This window comes from Balaenoptera ricei, chromosome 8 (assembly GCF_028023285.1).
Source record: "Balaenoptera ricei isolate mBalRic1 chromosome 8, mBalRic1.hap2, whole genome shotgun sequence".
Classification (NCBI taxonomy): domain Eukaryota; kingdom Metazoa; phylum Chordata; class Mammalia; order Artiodactyla; family Balaenopteridae; genus Balaenoptera; species Balaenoptera ricei.
In genome coordinates, this window is record NC_082646.1 from 68,057,188 (window position 1) to 68,063,202 (window position 6,015).

Genomic DNA, 6,015 nt, shown 5'->3' on the forward strand with positions numbered 1-6,015 from the left:
AGTGCAGAGACCGACCTACACAAATATGGTCAATTGATTTTCAAGAAATATGCCAAAGCAGTTCAATGGGGGAAGGATAATCTTTTCAACAAATGATGCTGGAACAACTGGATAGCATGTGCTAAAAATAAAAATAAAGAAAAGAATCTTGATCCTGTCCTCATATCATATACAAAAATTAACTAAAAATGGATCATAAATCTAAATTTAAGTGCTAAAATTATAAACCTTATAGAAGAGAACATAGGAGAAAAATCTTAGTCACCTTGGATTTGGCAAAGATTAAGAAAACGGCACAAAAAGCACAATCCATAAAAGGAAAAAAATTACATGTGATAAATTTCACTTCCTCAAAATCAAAACTTCTGCTTTTCAAAACACACTTTAGAAAACAAAAAGGTGAGGCCCAGACTGGGAGAAAGTACTTGCAAAACGTATATTTGACAAAGGACTTCTAACTAGAATATATAAAGAAATGTTACAATTCAATAAGAAGACAACCAATTTTTTTAAGTGGACAAAAAATTTAAATAAGCACTTCACCAAAGAAAATATATGGATGACAATATAAGCACACGAAAAGATGCTCAACATCATTATCATTAGGGAAATGCAAATTAGAAGTACAATGAGGTATCACTGCACACCCTAGTTATTAGAATGGCTAAAGTTAAAAAGACTGATCATATAAAGTGTTGACAAGGATGTGGAACAACTGGAATTCTTATATACTGCATGTTGGGAATGTAAAATGATACAACTTTTTTGGGAAAAAGTTTGACCATTTTTAAAAGAGCTACATACACCTACCATATGATCCAGCCATTCCACTCCTAGGTATTTACCCACAAAGACTTATACATGAATTCATAGAAGCATTATTTGTAATAGGCCCAAACTGGAAACAACCCAAATGTCCATCAACAGGTGAATGGAAAACACACTGTGGTTTATCCACACAATGGCATACTCGTCAGGAATAACAAGCAATGAGCAGCTGATATACTCAACAACATGGATGAATCTCAAAGTAATTATTCTGAGTGAAAGAAACCAGACTAAAAAACAATTCATGCTGTGTGATTCCATTGATATAAAATTCTAGATAATCCAAACTATAGTGACACAAAGGTCAGTGGTTACTTGGGCTGGGGGATGAAAAGGTGCCAGGGTAGAGATGAGTGGGAGGGTGGTATTACTTAGGGGCAGGAGGAAACTTTTTGGGGTGATAGATATGTTCATTTTCTTAATTATAGTGATAGTTTCATAGGTGTATACCTGTGTCAAAACTTCTCAAATTGTACACTTCTATCATGTGCAGTTTATTAGATGCCAATTATACCTTAATGATATTGGGAAAAAAGATATATCTATTAAAATTTTAAGAGGCTTTATATTTCAGCCTGATCTGAGCCTGGGAATCAGGAAAATCACTCTGCAAATTGCCTTCAATTTTATAAACTGGGGGGACTTCCCTTGGTGGTGCAGTGGTTAAGAATCCACCTCCCAATGCAGGCGACATGGGTTTGATCCCTGGTCAGGGAACTAGATCCCACACTCATGCCACAACTAAGTAGCCCCCGAGCCGCAACTAAGGAGCCTATCAGCCTCAACTAAGGAGCACGTGTGCCACAACTAAGGAGCCCACAAGCCACAACTAAGGAGCCCGCGAGCCACAACTAAGGAGCCTGCCTGCTGCAACTAAGACCTGGTGCAACTGAAAATAAAATTTTTTTTAATTTAATTTTATTAAAAAAATTTTTTTTTTCTTTTTGGCTGCGTTGGGTCTTCATTGCTGTGCGTGGGCTTTCTCTAGTTGCAGCAAGTGGGGGCTACTCTTCATTGTGGTGCACAGGCTTCTCATTCCAGTGGCTTCTCTTGTTGTGGAGCACGGGCTCTAGGAGCGTGGCCTTCAGTAGTTGGAGCACACGGGCTCAGTAGTTGCGGCATGTGGACCCTAGAGCTCGTGGGCTTCAGTAGTTGTGGTGCGCAGGCTCAGTTGTTGTGGCTTGCAGGCTCTAGAGTGCAAACTCAGTAGTTGTTGCGCACGGGCTTAGTTGCTCTGTGGCATGTGGGACCTTCCCACACCAGGGATCAAACCCGGATCAGGGATCGTCCCTGCACTGGCAGGTGGATTCTTAACCACTGTGCCACCAGGGAAGTCCAAAAAAAGAAAAATGTTGTAAAACAGAGTACTCTTATATACCTCATGGAGAGTATAGTGAGGATTAGACTATAGGCAAGACTACAAGACTAAAATATTTAAAAATTAGTGTTAAATTAGTGTTATTATTGACATCTCTAGATAGTTCTTTCTTATCACTACAGCTTTTTTCTTAACTTTGCACAAGCATAATGAATTAGCTAGAATGTAAAACAATAGGACAGTAATAAGGATTATCTTAAAAACCATAATAGAAGAGGTTAGAATTCTCTCTGGAATAGGACTTATGAAGTTGTTTTGTAGCAAGATAAGGAAGCCTTTATTTTTCTTTCATATATAGAAAAAGTGTAGGAAAAATGTTTGTAGGAAACCATAAATATAAATATTAACAGTTATGGGGGGAGGGATAAATTAGGAGTTTGGGATTAACAGATACACACTACTATTTATAAAATAGATAAACAACAATGTCCAACTGTATTCAATATCTTGTCATAACCTATAGTGGAAAAGAATCTGAATATATATATCACTGAATCACTACGCTGTACACCTGAAACTAACACAACCTTGTAAATCAACTATAATTTTAAGAAAAACTTTAAAGAAGAGTTATGGGAGAAGAAACCTCTAAGAGAATCCTTTTATAAGAAGGATCCTTTTATAATGAATCTTGCAATTTGTAATGTGTATTCAGATTGTCATAGTTTATATAGGTATTTTCCAGTTAAAACACAGAGGCTTCAATAAAATTGTAGTAAACACAGTCCTGTAGTGAAGACCAGGAAGATTTGAGAGACTTTTGAAATACTTTTCTAGGAAAGTATGTCCAATGTCTCCTGCTTTTCGTAAGGTCACTAAACATCTGTGACAGGACTGTGGGAATATATGAGGAAGGCTTTCAGTGGCTATGGATTGTAAACATTTTTAACTTCCTGTATGTAATTCATAAAATCATAAAGTCAAAAGAACTGTCTAATAAATCATCTGGTCCAACATTTTTCTTTTATAGATGAGGAAACTGAGATCCAAAGGTGGGAAATGATTCAACTAAGGACTACAGAGCAAGTTAACTAAGCTGGGTTAGAATCCAGATTTTCTGGCCACTAGTCTAGTGCTTTTCCCTCACAATGTACTGCTTTCGCTCTAATTACTGCTTTTAATTATATCAGTGTAGAATACGGAGGAACAACAAGTCACCTACAGTTGAGATGAAAGCATCATCTTCCAGGATGCTGCACTTTGAGGTTTTTACATCTGATTGATCCCTCCTCTCAGGCTGCTGCTTCTCAAGCTCTGGCCTCAGCCCTCTGCCTTTATTTTTTAAACATTTGGAGAGCTCATGCACTCCTAGCTTCAATTATCACCTGTATACAGATGACTCCCAAATCAACATTGCCAATTGTTAACTTTCATTGGTGTATCAATCCTGTACTTCCCTAATTACATAGGGTATCTCCCATAGGAATGAATACCACAGTAATGGCACCTGAACCCAACAATTTCTATATCAAAGTGGCCTCAATATTCCTTCTGGTCTCCGAGGCTCAATCATAAAAAGAGATTTCTTTCTGTCTCCTAAAGCATTCTGTCATGGTATCCTGTATATTCTTTAAAATTTCTTCTCATTTTTTTAATCCTTTTTTTTTTTTGAGTTCTTAGTGTTCTATATATATTATCTCCTGTAAGCCTCACAATGGTCCTAAAAGACAGATTTTAAAGCTACTAAGATCATCTCAATTTTACAGAAGAGAAAAGAGTCCTAGAGAGGTGAAATAACTTGCCCAATTTCATGTAGTGCATACATGGCAGAGCAGGGATTCAAACCCACTGTCTGATTTCAGAACCTCATGTTTTAGCTACTGTATTTTACTATTGGGTTTAACCCATTCTTGTTTATTCCTATCATCTCAGTCTAAGTTCCATGTTAGATCCACATCCACAGATAGATTAGTATACCTTAGCCAATCAACCTATCCTGAAACATATTTATTCAGTCTATCTTGTATCTTGCTGCCAGACCAAGCAACTTAAAGTATTATCTTTTAAGTCTACACCATTAAGGTGCTGGTACTCAATATTAAGCCAGAGCAGGTCAACAAAATGGGCCTTAGTGTTTGGGAACTGTTTTAAATGGATGAATTTACCACCCCATTGCCCCAAAGATCTATCTGGATCTTGGGGAGAGTCAGCTCTGTATACTATCTACCCCCAGCATTACCCTGTCAATCCAAGCCACCTCCGAGCACCCTCCGCAACAATCCTTCATCACAATGTTCTGTGATCACTAATCTTAACACAACTCTTCACGGCCCACCTACTTTTGTCATAACTCATCCCTCACCTTAAGCAAGCTTCTTCTCTGCCTCAGCCATCTCAGTTTGACCCTAGGAATTCCCGTTTTCCTGCCAACAACTCCTCTGCCATTTTCTGCTTTTTCTGTGAACACTTTCTACCTTACTGAAGCCAGAGGAATCCACTTCCCTGACAACCTTTTTTGGCTAAGGGACAAGTTAACATTCTCTCCCCTAGCTGTCAGATCCTTTCACAGCAATGTTTTACTTCCAGCAATTAGCCGTCTCTGTTCCTTTAAGCTCTTCCCTCTGGAAGTCTGTTTTTTCCTAAACCAACTGGGCCTAATAATACTACAGATGAAAGAAGTCATGTTTCTCCTTGTGCAAATGTGAGCCTCAAACCTTACCATTATAACATATAGTCCAAGGAAGGATCAATCCAATGCATACAGACCTGGTGGGGGGAAATGAATGGAGGAAGTTCAAGAACAACATAGAGATTACTTGCTCCAATCCTGGAAGCTCTTCACCTTGGTTTTTTTGGGTCCTTGTTGTCAGAGAGACAGACTAACGGGAAATGACAAAGTCTATCCCAGGAGAGCAAAACCCAGGTCAGTTTATCACTCTGCTACGTGGAAAAACAAGGACCAGAAGCAGCTGGTCCATAATTACATTTCCCAGATTATGTAAAAAAAGTCTTTTTACAGATAGTAAATTTGTACTGATTTGTTTTGGATTAGGATCCAAACAATCCTTCCTCACTATGTCCTGTGATCACTGATCTCAGTGTAGCCCTTTATGGCCTCTCATTGCATTTGATTGTTAAATTTTAAGGTTTTTAAAATTTAGAACAGTCTGTCTCTCTTGCTTTTTTCATACTATCAACTTGTTACAAAAACTGGGTGTGTTGGGGTTCAACTGGAGAAACAGAGCAAGTAGGAAGTATAAACTAAGAAGTTTATTGCACGGAATTGATTTAGTGGTCGGGGCTATTGGGCTTAGCTGGAAATCCATAGAGCAAGCTGTCAGGAAGGGCAGGCTGGAGCTCTTGGGCGTGAGTGGAAACCACCACACTCAGAATTTCTTCTTCTGGGAAGCCTCAGTTTTGCTCTTAAATTCTTTCAGCTGATTGAATCAGACCTACCCAGATTATCTAGGATAATCTCCCTTACCTAAAGTCAACTGATTACAGACTTTATATTTACAAAATACCTTCACAGCAACACTTAGGTGAGTGTTTGATTGAATAACTAGGGACCAAGGTTTAGCTACCTAAACGCATAAGGACTATCACTCTGGGTCAGTGGTTGTATAGACTCTCCCTACATTCTGGATTTATCTGTTTTCTTCCATTTACCTTGTTCCCTTTTCTTGCCGTATTTCCCATATATGCAGTTTGGCTTTAGAGGCTTGATTTGTTTCATGTTCAACTGTTTTGGCAGGAATACTTCATAGGTTGTGCTGTGTGCTTCATGCTGCATCACATCAGGAGGCCCACGATATCTGCTTTATTAAGACTGATCACTGGGGTTCCCATCAACATTTCATCTAATGCCT